Genomic DNA, 20,217 nt, shown 5'->3' with positions numbered 1-20,217 from the left:
CTTCTATGGAACAAGCATCGGGACGTGTATATCGGAGCCGGCGATGTGTGAGCCCGGCCGGCCGGCCGTGTGGGTTCAGAGAACGAAAGAGGAGAGAGAAGCCCGTGTGTGTACAACCCGCGATACACCAATACAGCGCGGCAACCCCCGAGAAACCAATACACCGGAATCGTCGGTACACGGGGACGCTCACACAGGCGCGGTGCGTGAAAGCGAGAGGGATGTGCGTGCGGGGCGAAAATATTGCGTGCGTGGCTCCGGCAGTGTCGGACCGGCGAAAAACTCGGCCGGGCAAGTGACGAAAAACGGCGACGCGGCGCGCCGCGCCGCGCCGCGTCGCGGCCGACCGTCTTCCGCGCTCACCGACTCGCACCCGAAAACTGCTGCTTTTCTTATCGCGTCGCGTTTTGGCTCCTTTGCTGCTGTTGACGGGTGTCCGCGGGTTTTCTTAGTGTGTTGGTGCTGAACGGAAGAGGATTGCGGAACCACTGGACGTTTTGTCGCCTTCGTAGAACAGAGCTGGGCGAAGAGGATCACGGACGCACCGCTGCGCATTCGCACCTGCGTCTTCGCCGCGGCCGACAGGAACGCATGTGTCGATACGCCGGATGCACGTGCTGCACCGATGCCGCCGATGAGGAGTGAGTAACTACGCACTGCCCGCGAACGGTGTCACTCTCCAGACTATTTTTCTCGGGCTCTTAACGGCTGGACCGACTCGCGCCGGCCGCGCTCTCGCATGCGACGCACCGGCACGTCGGCCACGATGCCGATCGGTCCAGATACAGTGCCGTGCAAAATGTCTTAGACCGCCTACGTTCACGCACGCAGCTTCGCCGGCGAAGCCGGTAACGGAAGTAGAGAGACTTAAGGCTTGTACCGTGAGTCGATGAAGTGCCCCCTCCCTCCTCGAATGCCCGCGTCAAGACGTTCATACTCCTTCGCAAGGCTGGTTGGAGATATTTGTCGATTGGAATCGTGCAGTGTTCGCAGCTTTCGGTTCATGGGCTTTTATTGGGGAATTTTATGCTGTTATGAAAATGGGAATTTCATTGAAATTGTATACACGAGTTGATGGAGATTGAATTTGTGTTTTGGGAATAACGATTATGTTTTGGAACGTGTTTGTTTGTAATTGACATCTTTGCATTTTATTCTCGAGGTTGCTCGGATATTCCAACTAAGGTTTTAGCATTTCTTGGTTCGAAGTTTCGTCATTCTTTCGACTTTCTTCCATCGTTGAATATAGACACTCAATGGAATTTATATTAAGATCTTGCGGGGGTGTCGCTATGAAGCGTGACGTATTGTATAGCGCCATTGCTTTGCAACATGAGCCGCATGCTTTGGATTATTATCGTGCTGGAAATAATAGTGATTTTCCAGTTGCAGTAGAATGTAAAATATGCAACATAAAACTAGCATATTATGGTGGCATAGGATTTTTACGCAGTACTGTATTTCTCGGAGCTTTGTTCATCTCGCTATGTGTTAGAACAATGTCCTTGGCTGAGCCTTGAACCGGTTTTGAATTCAAATAGGTGGAAATTTGGTGATTTGCAATTGCAGCGCAGCCAGACTTTGCTAGATATACGTGTCTTGTACGCGCGTGCTCGCGTCTTTGCGTTGGTAATCGAACCATGGCGTACTGGCGTACGTCCATGCGTTTGTGAATTATTGACGTATCCAAATGTATTTAGATAATCTTCGTAGAAGTATTTATGAATTTTATGAGAAATCGTGAACGTTATATCAACGCTTTTAATTCGAATTACTATTGTGAGTTACAGTTCGATGTTGAAAGACATAGATTCCCCAACGGTAGCTCATTAGAAACTTTCTTACTCATGGAAGTAATTGCTTTCTGCTGCTTGATAAAATTGTTTTACGATAAACGAACATTATGCATGCGATAGTTATTGATCACTGTGAGAGAAAACTGCATTTGTTTTAATAAAAATAAGAGTACTGGAAGGGTGCCTCGAGGAACACTATGTTTTCATTGATCATCGCTGTCCTGAAATGTCCTGAGCTTATTCAAAATGGCGTACACCCGCGCCATGTTAGATAAGTGGCGTCTTTTTGTGCATCCTACGATTAATCGTACAAAGGAATAGGTTATGTTAAAGATTTTTTACAATTTACAAGAAACAAATGTTTTGGCTTGACTATAAATATCTTCTTTAATATTTTAAGAAAGATTTGAGACTAATTTCGTTTTATTATTTGCAGTTTCATTATGTTATGTATTTTCTATATTGTTAGGCATCATTCTATCAGTATTCGATGAATTTATTTGCTTATAATATTTATTTGTTGTATTGAAAAACATACTTGAATTACTGTGATCCGAATATATAAACGGCAACCGTAATATTCGTTTGATATGATATTGTGAAACATTTATATTGAGACCGTTTCATTAACATTATTAATGAACATTTCATATTAAGAATACCGTCTGACCTAACAAGGCGGTAACTACTTTATACTGGATTCATTGTATAAGTATCAAACTTCGTTAAAAGAGAATTAAAAACAGTTAAACAAAACTCGAAATATTTCGAAAATTATCGATGGAAAGGGAAGAATATTTATTTCGAAAATTATGCAAAACAGAATAACTAAACGAAATAGAACATGTTCACAAGTGTGAGAACTACAATATAAGGAACCTTGTCAAAGTCAGCTATACATTTTTAAGTAAAAACTTCTGCTTAAGTAATTTTCAAAATAAATGAAGGAAAACACTAATGAATTTTAATTAGAAAAAGATAAATAATTTAATGAATATTTTATTTAATTCATTTATTTTAATTACATGAAGATTATGTCCCCACAATTATTACTTTGATCAACCCTAAATAGTGATAAGGAAACAACAGACAACTTTAACAGTTCAATACTTCATGCTTAATCCAATTTTATATTAAACCCTCTCTTAACTCCTAAATTAGAATCACACATGGATCGAAATAAAAAGATTAATTCAGAAATACGATTGACATTCATATGTCTTAATTGTAATCATCAATAGCTACTTGACATTAAATGTTTCGCAATGCCGACGAGAAATGTATCTACTTAATAACATATTACTTACTGGCTGCGAATTAAGCGGATATACACAAGACCGATCAGTTCAAGCTCGAATTCTTCGGTGTACCAGGTTTTTCGACAATGGCTTGAAAATAAGTCAAATAAAATGAAAACTATTAATGATCATTAATAACACTTATTACAAGACTAATTGTGTACAATCACATAAAACAACATAAAACTCGCGATGAAAATTTCAAATCGAATTCGACAAATCTAAATGATACTTATTCGTTTCTAAGATAAATTAAGTATCACTGATCTATTATTAATCTGTTACCCTCAGAGTAAATCTAGACACAAAATAAGTATAAAATTCATTTCTTTTTCTACGAAATTATTAATGACAAAATTGTTTTATTAAGCACAGTTCAGAAGGAAATCGTAAGGCAAGGGGTTAATTACGGAATAATAACTGGTAACATGGGATAGCTTCTACGTAAAACTACTGGTGAACAATGTGTTAAGACCGAGCGTAAGCGCGATGCGGGGCATAGAAACTGTTAGCTTAGCGGTTCAGACGACGGTCGAGGACAAGGACGAGGCGCGGAAACGAGGACGAAAGCGAAGGCAAAGAGGGCGAAGGATGCACGAGCCATCCACGTGTGTACGCGTAGGCGCATAGCACGCGTGCAAATAATCGCACGCATAATGTACGCTGCTTGTGTGGGCCAGCCGACGTGGCATGTCTCGCATTTACAATTCAATTTATATATCGCCGGCAAGATGGTGGCCGCGAATAAATCCTCGCTGGCGAAAGATCTTGACGCATTTCCCGGCGTCGTTGTCCGGCATCGCGTCTCGCGACTCGCGTTCACCCCGGCTTTTCTAAAATGAAATACGTCCGAGGCGTTCCCTGCAGTTCGTGCGATGCAGTCGTAAATCAGAATTGTAGATTCATTCATAAATGATAGTCGAAGGGAAATTTCATACTTAAACGAATAACAGTTTCGAATAAAGGTATTTTCGATGTTATAGTATTGAAATATTTATTTCTATAGTCGTGCAGTCTTTTGAAAACTCGAATATTCAGAGGAAATTGAAATATTGAAGAGAGCTGGGAATGTAGTTGTCATATGTTTCTGAAATTTGTATTTTTATGCGAAAAAATAACTCGGGACATGGCCTCTAACTTCTCGAACTTCTTGCATCTCATAGATATAACAAAATTTTGTTCATTGTATATATCACTGAGAAAATAAAATTTTCAATGCATTTAGCCCTCGATTTACATAGCACTCGAATTGCACGATTTCGGTTAACACGGTTGAAGAAGAGCGGAAGAACTATTTACACGACACTTGCATTTCACTTTAACACGTTCGGATCAGACATTAATATATGTACAAATGATATTTTTTGCAATATTACAACCATCACATGGGTATTAACGGAACAGACTTTCCTCAAAGAACCTAGTAAAAAGGAAGCTGAAAACAAAAAACAGATAGAAAGGAAAAGAATTGAAAGAAGTATTTACATACATGGTATATAAAAGAAATTTTCATAACACAAAAAGAGTGATATTGGTATTTTCTTGTAATATATTTTATACTGAAATTAAATAATACTGTTCCATACGGATTTGTTAAATTTATTACATACGCATTTCTTTTCAATGTAAATTGTGGACCCACCCGCATTGCACGATTTCAACCTACTTTACATTAGTTGTATCGTATAAATCAAGAGTTAGGCGTATATACGGAAGGTTATCACTCGTATTATGGCTGACGTGGCGATTATCGCATTAATAGAGTACTAACTGATAATAAGTTTTATTCACGATATTCAAGACTTCAAGATTTTAAAGTGCAGGAATACTCAAAGTTCATTAGCAATGTCCACAAAAGAGATACGTTTATAACGTGTGGGTTAACACATTGTTATACTTGCATTAACTATTTCAATTTTTCAAACGCAAGGCAATATATTCGGTTGTCCTATGAGTTCGTTTCGTGTTCTGTCCTCAACGTTTGGTCTAACAGAAGCTTCGGAAACATAGTATTACGAGGCTTCCGGAAAAGTGAAAGAAGGTAATAAATAGAGATGTACTATACATAATTCAATAACACGATATAAACCATAAAATACATGCTGAGGATCCATTATGTATGAAGAAAGTGAGAAAAGTTTTGGTACAACCTACTGGAATATTACAAAAGCAAAATATTCAAAGTTCTATAAAACGTCAGTCCAAAGTTTCATTTCAGTTCGTTAAATAAAGTATATGGAAGGTTATTTAGATTGTTTCACTTTCATGTTTAATTACGGAATAATAACCGGTGACACGAGATTAACCGGTCAACAATGTGATAAAACGGAAGGGAAGCATGAAACTTCGATCCTCAGATGGCGCAGTAAAGTCTACAGTGAAATTACAGACAATTTAATGCCTATAGAGGAATGTTTAGATCTCACCTTTCGAGCAACGCGTGTATTCAGCGACGAGCGATCGCCGATCGCATAAACGTTCCGCGGTTCAGTTTTCTCACGCAGATCAAATCTGACGGCGCAGAGGATGAGCACATGTAAGTACGTACACCGTGTCGTAATTATTTCTTGAAATAAGTTAATTAATAATTGATACGTGGCTGTTCCTTCGACTCGCGACCTGGATGATCGCGGGTTAATAATACCCTGCCTAGACGAAAGGCAGCAGAAACGGAACCCGTCGACTGGAATTTTAATCGTATCGATAGCACGGGGAAAAGTGTGGAGCATCTCTTGAATCGATTTTATTGCCACCATTTCATAACGTGAAAACGAGTTGGAAGGATTTTCGAAAAGGATAGACGTCCCCCCTTTCGACTAAAGAAGAAACACGAGGACGTAATTAAAGTCTCTTTGATATTCTGCCGTATATTACGACGCTGAGAATTTATGGGGTTGTCCATTTACCCCCCCCCCCCCGCGTAAATAAGGAAAATGTGGGAAACGTTTCTATATGTTGTGGGATGTGAAGGAGAACGATTTAGATTCTCATTTAGCCCTTGACCTTGTGGTAACCTTCAGAGGCGGTTGAGAGTGAATTTAAATTTGTTTAAATAGGAATTCATCTTTGTTTGCGTGTTCTTGTTACTGTAATTAAAGTGCTTTGCAAACGCTGTGTACGAATTTTACACGGATATATATTAAAGCAGTTAGTTTAAATGTTTAGATGGATTTTTTATGTCTGCTAATTTTTGTAAAATATTGGTGGAAATTTGTAAAAAATATTCTGTACGAATACCCATTTGTCTTTATTTGACATTATTTTGTAGATCCTACCTTGTGGAAGATAGAAAAGTATTCAAAAACAAATTTATGAGACATAATGGCATACTCAAAGATGTGGAAGAATATAATCTTCTGTATGTTTCTCATTTGTATTATATTCTTCTTCCCGAATTTTATTGTACTGTTCTTATCTTTATCCCACAAATAATCATTTATCACGCAAACCTCATGTAAAAATAATTTACAAGGCTGGGAAAATACAAAAACTAGAAATCTTCCTTTAAATAATAATCCTTATAAATTCTATTAGTTATATACGAAGTTAAAACAGTCCACAATCTTTACCTTAAGGGAGGGTTCGAATTTTTTCAATAATTTATTGTATCTGATTTCTGAAATCTGTTTTAATTTAACACACAGGAAAATACCACGCAGTGCATTTTTAACAGTTATTGGAAAACTAAACTAAAAGTCATAGGGATAAAATTAAGTACCACATAACATTTCGATTACATAAATAATTAATCGGAAGTGTTCATTGACATAGCTCTTGGAATTTAAAACTTCAAAAACAGAGAATACGTATTCACATAGTTGCATCAATCAAAATCGACTGAAACATTTACCAAATAATGTTTATAAAATTTAATATCCGTAAAACTGACGGGTTCCATAAATCTAGTGTTAAGTCACTCACACGACGGTCCAGGAGAAACGAAAAATTCAGATATAACGTGCCATTATTACGCATTTAATATTATACAACAGCCGTATGACATCAAGACGGGATGGGATAGACGAGAAAATATAATACGCTCTTCGAGGAAGGCACGAACAAGGCTCGGACCTGACAGCAATACGTAATGCTGTACACGTAATATAATCGATATATTATAGTAATGAATAGTTCACGCGTTAGAGAAAGACTTGTAATTTAACGATCATGGGGATGCGATCTTAACGCAGAAGCGACGCGTCCGTTCTTTTCTCGTTGTTTTCTAATAGCTTTTCTCTAAAGCCGCTTTCACACAACGATGCACGTATCACGATTCGCATATGATGAATACTGAATACATGTATAACAACGAAAGCGATCGGACGATGATTTTTGTGTTGTACATTATTACGTTGATCATTCTTTGTAGGGTAACGGCACCTAATATGAAATGTCGCAATATTTCGGAAAATGAACAGTAATAATAATAGAAAACAATCATATCAATCCGATAATATGTCCGACAATAAAACCATACGCGTGTGAAAAGGAAAGTCATATATGTATTTTACTGTTTTTTATTGATTATAGATATAAATGTTATAATGTATTTAATGACAAAATTATACAGTTTTTAACGACGAATTTTAAACGGCTCTGCTCCGGAGCCCTCGAGTGCAAAGCGTTAATGGTTGGACATCAGTTAAGAATTTGTCATTGAATGCAAAGAATTATTATGTTTGGTAGTACGTTAACTTTTCTGAAGGACGAATTAAATAGTCAAATTTCTTAATATAGGTAGGCCAAATAATTTTATTTTTTCATGCTTTATCATGGAACATACCTATTTTTCACTATTCAAAAGCATTTTGCTGGAGATTTATTTTCTTAGATAAATAGTTATTACTTTTCTATCAGAATAATTGAGTTTCCTAATATGTAACACGCTTCATATTGGGTGCACATTCTTTGTTAATGTTACATATTATTATGTTATATTTTTATTTCATAGTGACAATTACAAAATGATAATAATGGAAACAAATATGCCCAATGCATCGTGTTTACGAAGAACGTAGTGGTCACGACGTGTTATAGTTTTCTTTTATACAATAATGTATAAAAGAAAAAAAAAGAAACAAAATTAACGTGATATAAGTTCAAAGTAATGGAAAATTCGTTTATTCATCCCTTTTATTTTCATAAATATTCATTTCTCGTGATTAAAATGTGCTTTGTTTACAAATTACCTAGGTGTTCCATATTAGGAGCTATTTCTTTCAGATCACTGTTTTTGACTTTATTTACATTTTTTACTGTGGTTTGAACCGATCAGTGTATGACTGCTTATTAATTCCTTCGTGCTTTGATGCAGATTTCATTGAAAAAATGCATATCGCTCATTTTGGCAAGCTTTTCAAATCAGGTGTTCCGTATTAGGTACCGTTACCCTATTAGGCTGACCCATACGTTTCTTCCGTGTCCTGCCTGGAATGTTCAACCCTTTTAGTGCTGGACAACGATATATCATTGTTAGCAACGCTTGCGAAAAGTGCCAACGACGATCTATCGTTGCATATGCGATGGCGCCTTTCTATTCACATCGCGAGAGAATTCTGTCTGAGGATAAATGTGTAAAACGTTATAAATGGGTGTTCTACAAATTGAAAAAATTGTTTATGAGTATAACTTTTTGTTACATTTCGCGACGATTGATACCGAGATTGTGTATACACTAGAGCGATATGGTAGAAATTCGACACAGGGATTTGACACAAATAATATTGTAGTTACTTTTACACGTAATTTTGTTACAAATAATTACAATTTATAAAAGAAAACTAATTCTTCCATTTTTCCTAATAATTTTGAACAAATATTATCCGTACGGTTCTCAACAAACATTGAAATACAATTGGCGTTAATTCATTCTCTCTTTATTTCGTAACATGTTCCTTTTTGAATTTTGTAAATGTCATTCTTACCCTTTTTTATGACCATTTTCTCAAAACTTACTAAATTACATCAAATTGGTTCGGTACTCTTCGCTCGGGTACAATTCTTTCGGTCGACACCAAAAGGGTTAATCTAGCAGAAACTTGGACGAAATAACGTTATGAGGACATATGAAAGAGGTAATAGAACAGAATAGATTGCATATGATTCAATAACAAAATATAAATATTAAGTCTACCGTAATTCTGTCCGATAATGTCCTCTCAAGTTATCAAAGATAAATCACTCTACAGACATGGAATCCACAAATTACCATCATGCTGAGGAGGGGTAATTAATAACGATAGAAATGACATTGTTCAGTAAATATTAATAAACATGTTGCAAATCGATAATTTTCTTTTAATTTAAAACTAATACAACATTTCGGTGACCCTAGTATAAACTGTTTACTATGTATGGATAAAACGAAAGAAACTTTTAGGACTATCAAATATACGGAGACAAGTTAACCGGTTACCTGCAAGTTAAATCGGCACAGGGATAAAGGAGATCGTCCATTCGTTCCACTTAATCCCCTCTAAGGAAACTCTTAACCCTCTGTACCTCGTAAGCTTTTTCGCTATAAATATTCATCGTTTCTCAAAAAGTCGAACATAAAAATATAAAAGAAATAACCAAATTTCAGGGCGAATCGGTTGGTTCTCATTTTTCAGTTGTTTGCTTATAAAACGAAGATTTTTACGTTTTTGAACATTTTTTTCCTAATATTGAAGGTGAATGTGTTAATAGCAAATCTATGAAAAAAATGTTCTTTCTAAGTTTTATATATTAGCTTTTCACTGTTAAATCTGAACTGATTCGATTCGCCTCGGTTTACCTTATGTCAAAACCGAAACGTCACCATTGCTATAACTATTTAACACTAACCGTTCAAATAATTGGTTTTAGAATTTCAATAAAAATTCTGCGTTTTCTTTCGTTCACTTAACTTTAGATCAATTCGTATATCGTCCGAATAATCAATTTTTCAAATTTTGTCTTTCCGTTTGTTTCTGTTTCCACTAAGAAAAATTAATCATCTAACTTGTTTACCTTCTCTTTGTGGCCAGTTGGATACTACTTGACTGGTTACGATAGGAATAAGCACACATAAAGTCCCACTGCGGTTTGTGTTATTCGAGTGTTAATGAAATTCTCGATCGAACAGTTCTCTTTATGATCAAAGTGCTATCTACTAACGACCGGCTCAGTCGAGCGCAAATTCTCTGCCAGTAGCGAAACCAGTTTTGACTGTCATTCAGGAGTCTATATATCTGTTTGTGACGTTTTATATCTTTAAAATCAATATATCAGGAAATGCTTATTGCGTAGTTTTAATTACTTTTATTTCGAAACAGTGTCATTTTAATAGGATATCGTTAGATGAACATTGGCAATGAAGGAACCGATTAACAGGTTATCGATCAACAAGCGTTGGCATGGAGAAGCCTATTAAGATTAAACGTATCGGCGCTTTGTACACACCTATGTCTACCGTAACCGGTCAAACAACTGTTTATAAAGTAAATATAAATAAATTGAATAGTAAATTTTCCTTAGTGAAAATAGAATCGGACAATATGGGAACTGATATAAAGGTAAATGGACCAAAGAAAATGCAGAATTTTTAATCCAATTTGAAAACCAGTCATTTAACCAGCCATAGTACATTCAGTGTTAATACGTTGACCCGGGGATCACCTTGTATATATATATATTTCTGAAACTAGAGGATGCAGAAAAGAAATTCTTTTAAATTGTTCGTCTCAAAATAAACAATTTAGATTTCTTTTCTGCGCCCCCTAGTTTTAATGTATATTATAAAAATATATTTTCAACTCCTATCTTTGAGGGGTGTTTTCACTCATTCAAGGTGGATGTTGGCCGATAAGAAAAAATATCTGTCGAATACTTTCTTCGGAACTATATCTCGCATAAGTTTCATAAAAACCGGCATGAGCTGGTTGAAAAGGTTCCCTTGCAAGTGAGATACAACGATAGGGAAAGAACATGGATGTTGATTCCTTATTTGTATCTCACTTTGTGGTATTCTGTTTGATTCGCGATCTTCGTTTACGCGAATCAGCTAATAATAAAAACGGTCAAAACCGAGGCGTCAACGCTCATCGCGAATGGCCGTATCCTCTCGCAGTGGCACTTGCTGCTTCAGTTCGAGGACATGTGAACAGACGTCGTCTGTGGACCGTACTTGTTTCGTTACGTGAAAGAGGCTAAACGCCGTGTTTACGCGTGCGTGTTCCTCCATCGCGTTCGACTGTCCTGCGAAATCCAAAGGAGATTCGCGGCTTCTGACACACACACACGCGCGCGCGTTAAATCGTGGCGTGCATAAAATCGAGCCGAATGAGTAGGTAACCTCCTTTGGAACATTTCTGGCGTCCAGCTACAGAAGGAAGCCGAACGGACAGTCGTTAAACGCTTCCGACAGATCCGAATGTCGGTAACCGGCGTACTTTTAGGAGGGAAGGGAAGCAGACAGCCAAAAAGAACCGCCTGCTTTCGATCGGACAGTTCGGTTATTACGGGGGACGTGTTTGATCATGCGCGCACTTATTGTTCCGGCCGTCTCGCGAAAGTTACACGTCAATGCAACGATCCGGACATGCGCAACATTACCGCACAGGTGCACGGGGAGGGAGATCGCCATTAACGCTCGCGCGACTGTCGATCAGTTATTTAAATTCGGTCCTTTCGTTTTGAGATGCACGCGAGAAACCGCAAGCGACGTCCAAACTCTTCCACGACAGCCTTAATCCCTTGACACGTGTTCCTTTTTCATCATTATGCTCGTCAGACTTATTTCATTATTATCCCTCCGCCACCGGCAATTACTCTTGGACCATTAAAGTCTTGCCGAAAATGTCGTTTCTTCGTGACTTTGCCATAGTCTTGTATTTTTATTGTAAAACGATGCGAATAAATGGTGAATTTGTCGTTTGTAGAGTAAATTAGGATATTTATATTGATAGTTATAATAGGTGTCTTGAGATTTTTAGAGAATGAAGCAATATCAATGAAGAATCAATGTTGATCATGGTTCCACATTGCTAGCGGAAGCTTAATAATTATCGAAAATGCAAAGTAATTTTCTGTTTATTGTAAATACGCAATTACCTTAAAGGCAGATTACGAGTTTCCCCCCTCATTGCGCGGTAAGGGGATGAAAGGTTCCTCTGATCTATTGTACTACTGGATTTTCAGAATAATTTTTTTTAATTATTTTTTGAAGAACTGAATAATCAGATCTGCAGTTATATGATTCTTTAAGTTTTTCAAATTATAAAAATATTTTTACAATGTTATATTATTTATCATTGTTGATTGTAGTAACGCCACTTTTATGTTTTGTGACTCGTCTATTCATTGCGAATTCATGAACCAATCTTTCTTTCTTTTTTTCTTGCTTGGTATGTGCGTCTATAATTTGAACTACAGATATCTAAGATATATTTAGTATACCTTTTTAAGAAGAAATCATTTGCGATTGCAAATAATTGAAAATAAATTGCCAAGAGTTTTCTTATTTTAACTGAAGAATAGAACAAATGAAAATTAAAATTTGAAAAAAATCCTAGTTGCAGTTACAACGACTAGTGTATATAATTTATGGTTGAGAAACCAAGTCTCGAGAACGCATGCAATATTTTATGATGCATACAAAAACTGTCTATATCACCAGAAATCCAAAAAAACTAAGGATGTTGTAACTCTGTTCTTTGTTTAGGAAAATTCGATCACTTGTTAGTCTAAATTCCTCCATCCGCATAATAATAAAACTAATATTTCTATTCCATTACAGAACTTGAAAATATTTACGACGGTTTCGTTCAAATAGTTGTCTATTTCATGTAAGAGAAATGAGTTGGCTGGCTCTACGTGGGTATCACAAAAATAAAACTGAGTTGCCTACATGGAAAATTGTTCAGAATACATGTATAAATTGTAGGGTACAGATGATCAGAAAATGATTAATGGATATATTGATAGAAAGCTCTCATTTACCGCAACCGGTACACCGGTATACTACATCAGATATTTTTAAACTTCTAAATGTTTATTAATTTGCGAACTGCATGAAACGGAGTTGAAAATATATTCTTAATAACAGGGAGATTGAAAAATATAAAAGAAATCCATATTCTTGGCTCATTAAACCGGATGCCGTTAATAGTATAATATTATTCGCATAAAGAAACTGTAAATACACGAAACTAGGATTAAATAATGAATCAACTGCATATATAGATTACATTTTTAGATTTCTCTCTTAATACTAACCATACCGGTACTTCTCCTACAGTAACCAGTCAAATAACTAGCTACAAGATAAAGGTAAACTAGTTAGGTGATATATTTTCCTTAATCGAAACGGAAACAAAAGGAAAAACAAAAATTGAAAAACTACTTAATTGGGCAATATAGGAATTGATATAAAGTTAAATAAACGAAAGAAAACGAAGAATTTTAAATCCGGTTGTTAATAATATCTTGTTTACTTGAGTATCAAGTAAATCACATAACATAGGCCTTCTTACGATTCGACATTACTACAAGTCGACTCAGTTGAATGTGATAGAATATATTATTCTTAGGAGAAGATGATTTAAAATACCAGGAAAACCATTTTGCTGATATCAAATCTTACTTATTTAAAAAAAAGTTAAGGAAATTACAGTTTTATATGTTTCTCGGCTCCTAAATTACACTATTCTGTCAATGTAAATAAATACGCAGAATTCCATATGTATGATATTTACAGTATAACACTACACGAATTGAATCGCGGAATACTCTTATGTAAATATCTCGAGTACACGGAAACAATAATTTACTACGTTTTACACGGTTTCATTTTCTCACTGTTCATTTTATATTTGCGACGAAAAAAAAGCCACCTGTCGACAAGGGTCACTGACCAAAAAACTAACGGAACGACAGAACGCTCGGGCGTCGAGGCGTTCGGACACGGAAGGCTCAAGCGTAGTTCCAATTTAACATTTTTCCACTTGCGGATTCGAGGTTGCCCCTCCCGCGTTCAGGGACTTAAAATTGACAGATACGAGAAAAACTAATCACGATCAAAATAAGGTTTCGCGTATGGACGGGTATTGCCTCGGAAATCTATGAAACAGTTCCAGGTCTCATTCGTAAATCGTGAATTTCTAGGCGAACCGACTTGCGCAATCGTCGGGAAAATTTAAGTGCATTCCACGGCGGGAGCCTCGAGCCAGGAGCAGACAGGACGGCGATATAAATCCGCCCGGAGGCACCTAGCCGTTCGCTAAAGAGTAATATCCGGTACATGGGCCGTGGCAAAAGCGCCTTTCGATTTTTACGATGTCGCGTCGCTGTGCAACTAATTACGAATAAAGCTGAACCCCGACACACCAGCGAACGCGAATCCATTGACCGATAAACGCGGCGCGGCCGCTGGTGTGGCAATTGTACGGAAAGGCATAAAACGTCTAAGCCTGATTCATGGCTTCCAATCCATTGGGCCTGTGCATGGCTTCTTCTTAGTCTTCTCGATCTGTATCCTACACGTGTGCGCTATAAAAGGTACGCATTTCATTTGCGTTACCGCTCCGCAACGGTCACAGTTGCACAATTAACCGATTGTGGGCCGGTGGATCGACTATCCTTTGAAAAATCGTTTCCGGATTAATGATGCCACCGGAAAAAATATGTCAGCGATCCTGGCTTATCGTTGACTCCAATGTCCTCCATTCTTATAGGAAAATGGCGGCACTGTCGTTCGAAAGTTTTCGGTGCAATTACATAAAATCTTACGACGTTGAGTTATGAATGTTTTATTGCGACCAGGGATTTATACGGTCTCGATTTAATATTGTCCGGGAAATATTTTGGAAGATAAGGAACGGAGGGCAAACAGTTTTCCGCGAAAGTTATGGTGTATCGGGAGTGATAGGTTATGTTAATGTATACGAGCTTCCACTCAAGTGGAACTGGCTATATCTTTGTAACGGACAGAAATGGAGCACAAATCATCGGACGAAATTAAATAGCTCCGGACACTGTAATTGTGTAAATAATTTTACGCATTATCGTGTACCGGCGGCCCGAGAAACTGTAATTGCGTCTTTTTATTAAGTAAAACCCGCTACCATTTCATATACTAATCGATACGATATTTCACTCGGTAGAAAACCGTTCGGGTGTTTATGTCTTGGAACTGTTAGTTTAGAAGTTATTTCAATTTAATGTTTTTGGTATTATTCCTGTGTATCATCGTATATTGGAGTTTTAGGGTATATAACTTGTTTAAATGGTCCTTCGTTGCGCTCTATATACAGTCCACTAAATTTCGTCCTTTAGTTTTATGTACTTCAAGTACGACACGTTGTTTAATATCTTGGACGTTATGAACGAACCAAGAATACATTTTATATTTTTAACATTCTCATAAAAGTGGAATTCCATGTCATTAGACCTGACAAACCTGTACCAATCAAACTGTATTGATATTCTTTTTTTATCTAAATGCTAGTATAATATACTACTCTTTGCGTATAATTGATTTTAAAACGAATCGTATTCGCATAAGGTGAATTCTAAAAATACGTTTGTGATGCCTGTTTTCATGGTGATGGCACCAAGTTTACTATTGTCATTGCAGACTTTCACAATATCCAAAGGTCATCGTAATACATAGTAAATTATTATAAATATCATCTGTTTCCCTTAAAATATTTAAATTTCACGTTAAACATTCTTCTTTTGATATTCTAAAGATATTTATCTGAAATGTTAATATAAAATGTTTTTTGATCGTAAAACAAGGGAAACGTCGCATATATGTATTTCATTTGTATTTCAACCACAGCCTATAACGATCAAACTCCTTATCTTAATTTCGTAGTCATGAAATACAGCACAGTATCTAAAATAACTCCCAGCACTGTGAGAATGCTCACAAAAATTGAAAGTCCACCTGGCACCCCTGCCAGAGACAGTCATAAAAAATAATAGAATTCCGTAGTGCCAAGACAACCGAGAGAAAAGGATTACTCGTAGAAAGAAGAATCCCCTATTCCTCAATACAGCAGATGATTGTGCAAAGTGTAAATGAAATTCCCGTAGCATTGAACTCGAAAGAAAAAAAACACGTGGAAAACTCGACTGCTCGACCCACGGTGGGCATGTTGTACACAAATTCCCACGTAAGAGATTGAATGGTTTCTACTAATGTCCTGCATACGTCGTAATATTATTATCCACGATTTCAGTTACCCACGTTGTCTTTTCAATCATGCCTACAACAAAAGGAACCTGCGACTGTCTGGCTGAGACGCGCCTAGGGACATACATACTAAGGAACTCGATTAGAATTCAGCTGGTGGTGGGGGTTACCACTCTCGCTCGAATCTCGTTAATAAGCCAGTCAGGATGCGCTCCCCCTTCGTTGCAAAGGAGCTGCTACATGTGCGCCCCGTTTTCACCATGGCGTCTAGCACCGCGCCTTAGCTCACACCGATGCTCATTTGGTATGTGTTTACTGTCCTACCTGACCACTTAAATCACCCCGTATTCCTACTCGGTTGCTCGTCGCTGCGTCTCAAAGGGAGCGAAGGGTGGAAGAAAAGGCCGACTCAAGGAATGTCTCGGACACCGAGCATACTTAATGGGATCTCGAGCGGCACCCTTTTTCAGACCTAAATCGATCTCATTCTGCACGGTTTAGATTATTTTCCGTGTTAACCGAGTCACTTTTAAATACCTCCGCTGGCAGCTTGTTGGTATTCGTGCGCTTGGGGTTTGAATTTGCTTTTGGCTGATCCTAGCATCTTCTAGTTGCAAGAAAATGAACTAAAATGCTTATTCAAATTTACATTGTATCGCGGAATAAATTCTAAATAAGGGAAATTTGGAAAATATTCAGTTAAGGATATCGTGACATTGCAATCGTAATGTATGCGAGAATACGATTGCAGTTTAGAATAGTATCTGCTTTAATATATTCAAGCTCTCAAAGTTGAAAATATTTATGAAAATATAAATATATCGTACACTATTTTGCAAGAAAAAGTAAATTTGAATAGGAGAAATATTTCCCAAACCATTAGTCTCGTGGTACGAGTAGCTTAACGTTTTATACAGGGAATTACATGAGAAATAAAAATCAACATTTATTGGCATAATTAAAAAGATATCATTCGTGCGTTTGTTTAAACAAAATTACTTGCATGAAACTATTAAATTCCTACCTAAAATATCTTTCGATATCATCAGCAGTTTCACAGATATCCGGAGCAATCGATTCGAACGCGAGAGGCAGTGCGTACCGAATACATAAGAGATTGTCACGAGTATTATTGTTTCGAGCCCAGCACCCGGAATTACTCCACGGGATGGCGCAACACTTTTTACCGAAGTTTCCGACACATTCGACGCGCGCGGTAAGCTATGACGAAAGCGACGTAATGGAACCTCGACTATGCAAGATACCCAAACGATGGAGAAAGATCCAATTAAACCGCTGGTTAATAGTTGCGAGATATACACGTCGATGAAGTGCATGCGTGCTCGGAGCCTTATCGCGCACGGGTAACAATAAATAACAGTTCTCTAGCGATAAGATCGAGCCTAGGCTTTCGATTAATTGCTCGGCGAAGTGGAAATGCACGGATCTAGCTGATTGTTAGTTATTGGCGATCGAAAAAAAAGTGTGAACGACAAATCGGTAAGACTCTAGGAACACGCGAACAGCACTCCGCGGCTAACTACGATGAGGGGCTAATTATTAATTTGACGATTATCGATCGATAGGAGTTGCGTGGGTACTACGTCGGGAGTCAAGCGACTCGAGATGCAGATTTCGCAAAGGATTATATTCCAACGTAAGATTACATTTCAAGCATGACGAGGAAACGCCTACGAGATTTACGATTCCCGACTTCGATGTAGTTTCGATTGCGATTTTTAACAATTCAAAACGTATTTCGCGCGAAAGAAGTTGAACCAAGAAGCCGACGGAATAGCGATCGCCGTAATTCCTTTTTATTATGCACGCAATTATCGAACCTGTAAAGAATTGAAAGGAAACGATGCTTATGCTAATAAACGCGTTGCTAACACGAGATCTCTTTGTAGTATTTTGCATCGTGCGCGAAGCCTGTCTTTCCCGCTAAAAGTCACCCCACCGTATAATGGTCCACGTGAATTGGAAAGAGCACCCTTTTTGAATGAGAATTTTGATTCTTATGGATTTCGACGAAACGCTGACTCTGGTAGTTTTCCATTACTGAAAGGAGAAATGTAATTTGTTTGAAGTTAATCCTGCATAATATGGAAATGCTTAGACATATCGCTTTCATTTAAATGTCGGAAAACTAATCTCTTGTCATAACAGCGAAATCAAATCTTCCATACCGGATTGAAGTATTTGATAAAGTTTGAAGAAATTTTGGTTAATGATTGATACACAAATGTCGCTAGTTTATCTTCTAAATTAACGGATTAACATATCATTTCTTAATTGCGGATCTTTATTACTTGATTATTACGTTACGTTTATAAAATTTAGACGATTCTATCCTTAAAGGTCTCTTGTGTGTTCACTGATTGAAAAAAATACTTATCGGTGCTTGAAATACAGATACCTACCGATAAAAAGTGAGTATATCGTGATCCTGAAATGAGAAAGGACATAAACGATTTAATGGAAAAGTAATTCACTTATCTCAAGTCAGGTGTAGATTAACTACACATCAGCCAATCGAACTGAAAATGCATCGTGTTCATTTATTTATTCCAGGAGACTAATATCTCGCTATAGCGCCATGTTCTTGGCAGCTCGCGGATAATGGAAAGGTACCCCGACTCGTTTTAGACAAGTTGTCGAATCATTGTATCCGTAAATCGCTCTGCGAGGGACAGGTCTCTGAATAACAGACTCGCGCGATACGAGACCGACGGAACGTTGCCCGATCGGTTATTATTACTTCTGGCATATAATGTAATAAATAAGTATAGCGGCAGCTGACTGGTAACATTATAATTACGCGACATTTCGATGATATACTGCCTCGAAGAAACAGTCGCGAGTGAAGTTGCGCTGACGTTGATTTACATCTGTCCGGATCTAGCGCTCGTACCTGCGGCAAAATTACTGTGCATCGGAGTTAAATCGGTGGATTACATTACTACTGTGGTTACTAACAGTATGGCGGCGCGCTCGGCGTCACAAATGTTACATTAACGATTATTAATGTTAATGAAATTTCATGTCGTTGCTCTACTTATCGAACACGTGTATGTTACATGCAAGAAATATCGACCCTTTTCAATGGAAACGAAAATCGAATAAGGAATCAGAGTGCAAATATACGAGATGAAATTATTTATGTGTTTAGTATCTGTAAATTGGATTATGAAAACTGAATTTAATTTCAATTTAATCTTGACTTTACAGAGTAAAATGATTGTAACGCATGTTCAAGATTGTTGATGAATGTTTTGAGGAAAAAATTGTATTAAACTGTTATCATAGCTGGAATACAAAGCGAACTTATCTTAACAGTTGTTGGATCACTTTAATAGAAACATATTAACCGTTATTTTCAAGTTGGATTCATTTCTTAAGCTCCTATTAGTAAATCGCGAAACAAATTTGGTATTATGCTGAAAGTCTTAGATATGAAGGCTCCAAACTCGTTAATCAAATAAAATTAGAAAAATTGAATCTGCGATGCTAAAATTGATTCGAACGTCATAAATGTTTGCGTAATCGTCACGAATCGATCTTTATAATTCTCCTAATTGTTACGTGTTCTTTTAATTATCTTTTCGGAAGTTCATGATACGCAATGTATAGGAAAAATAGCTGACAGTCAGAATTTTCACATTAAATTTATCAAGAGGAATAGCATACCGGCGCAGTTATGGATCTTTTAATACAATTGTATACAGAACCAACTTGCATAGAAGCAGTAATAATTAGGTAGACAAAAATAATGCAAAATCAGCAAGAATATTATGATGAAAGAAATATCTGTACATTATAAGAAATATGTTGAAAAGTTCATTTGTAAGTAGTAAAATTTTATGCGCCGATATTGCGTCATTATCTAGACGGGATGTTAGCGTGAAACTACAAGTATCTATCAATAAATTAAAGATGAGGGTGAGCAGAAACGATTAAAAGG

This window comes from Nomia melanderi, chromosome 1, assembly GCF_051020985.1.
Source record: "Nomia melanderi isolate GNS246 chromosome 1, iyNomMela1, whole genome shotgun sequence".
In the NCBI taxonomy this organism is placed as follows: domain Eukaryota; kingdom Metazoa; phylum Arthropoda; class Insecta; order Hymenoptera; family Halictidae; genus Nomia; species Nomia melanderi.
Note: the sequence above shows the minus strand (reverse complement) of the source record.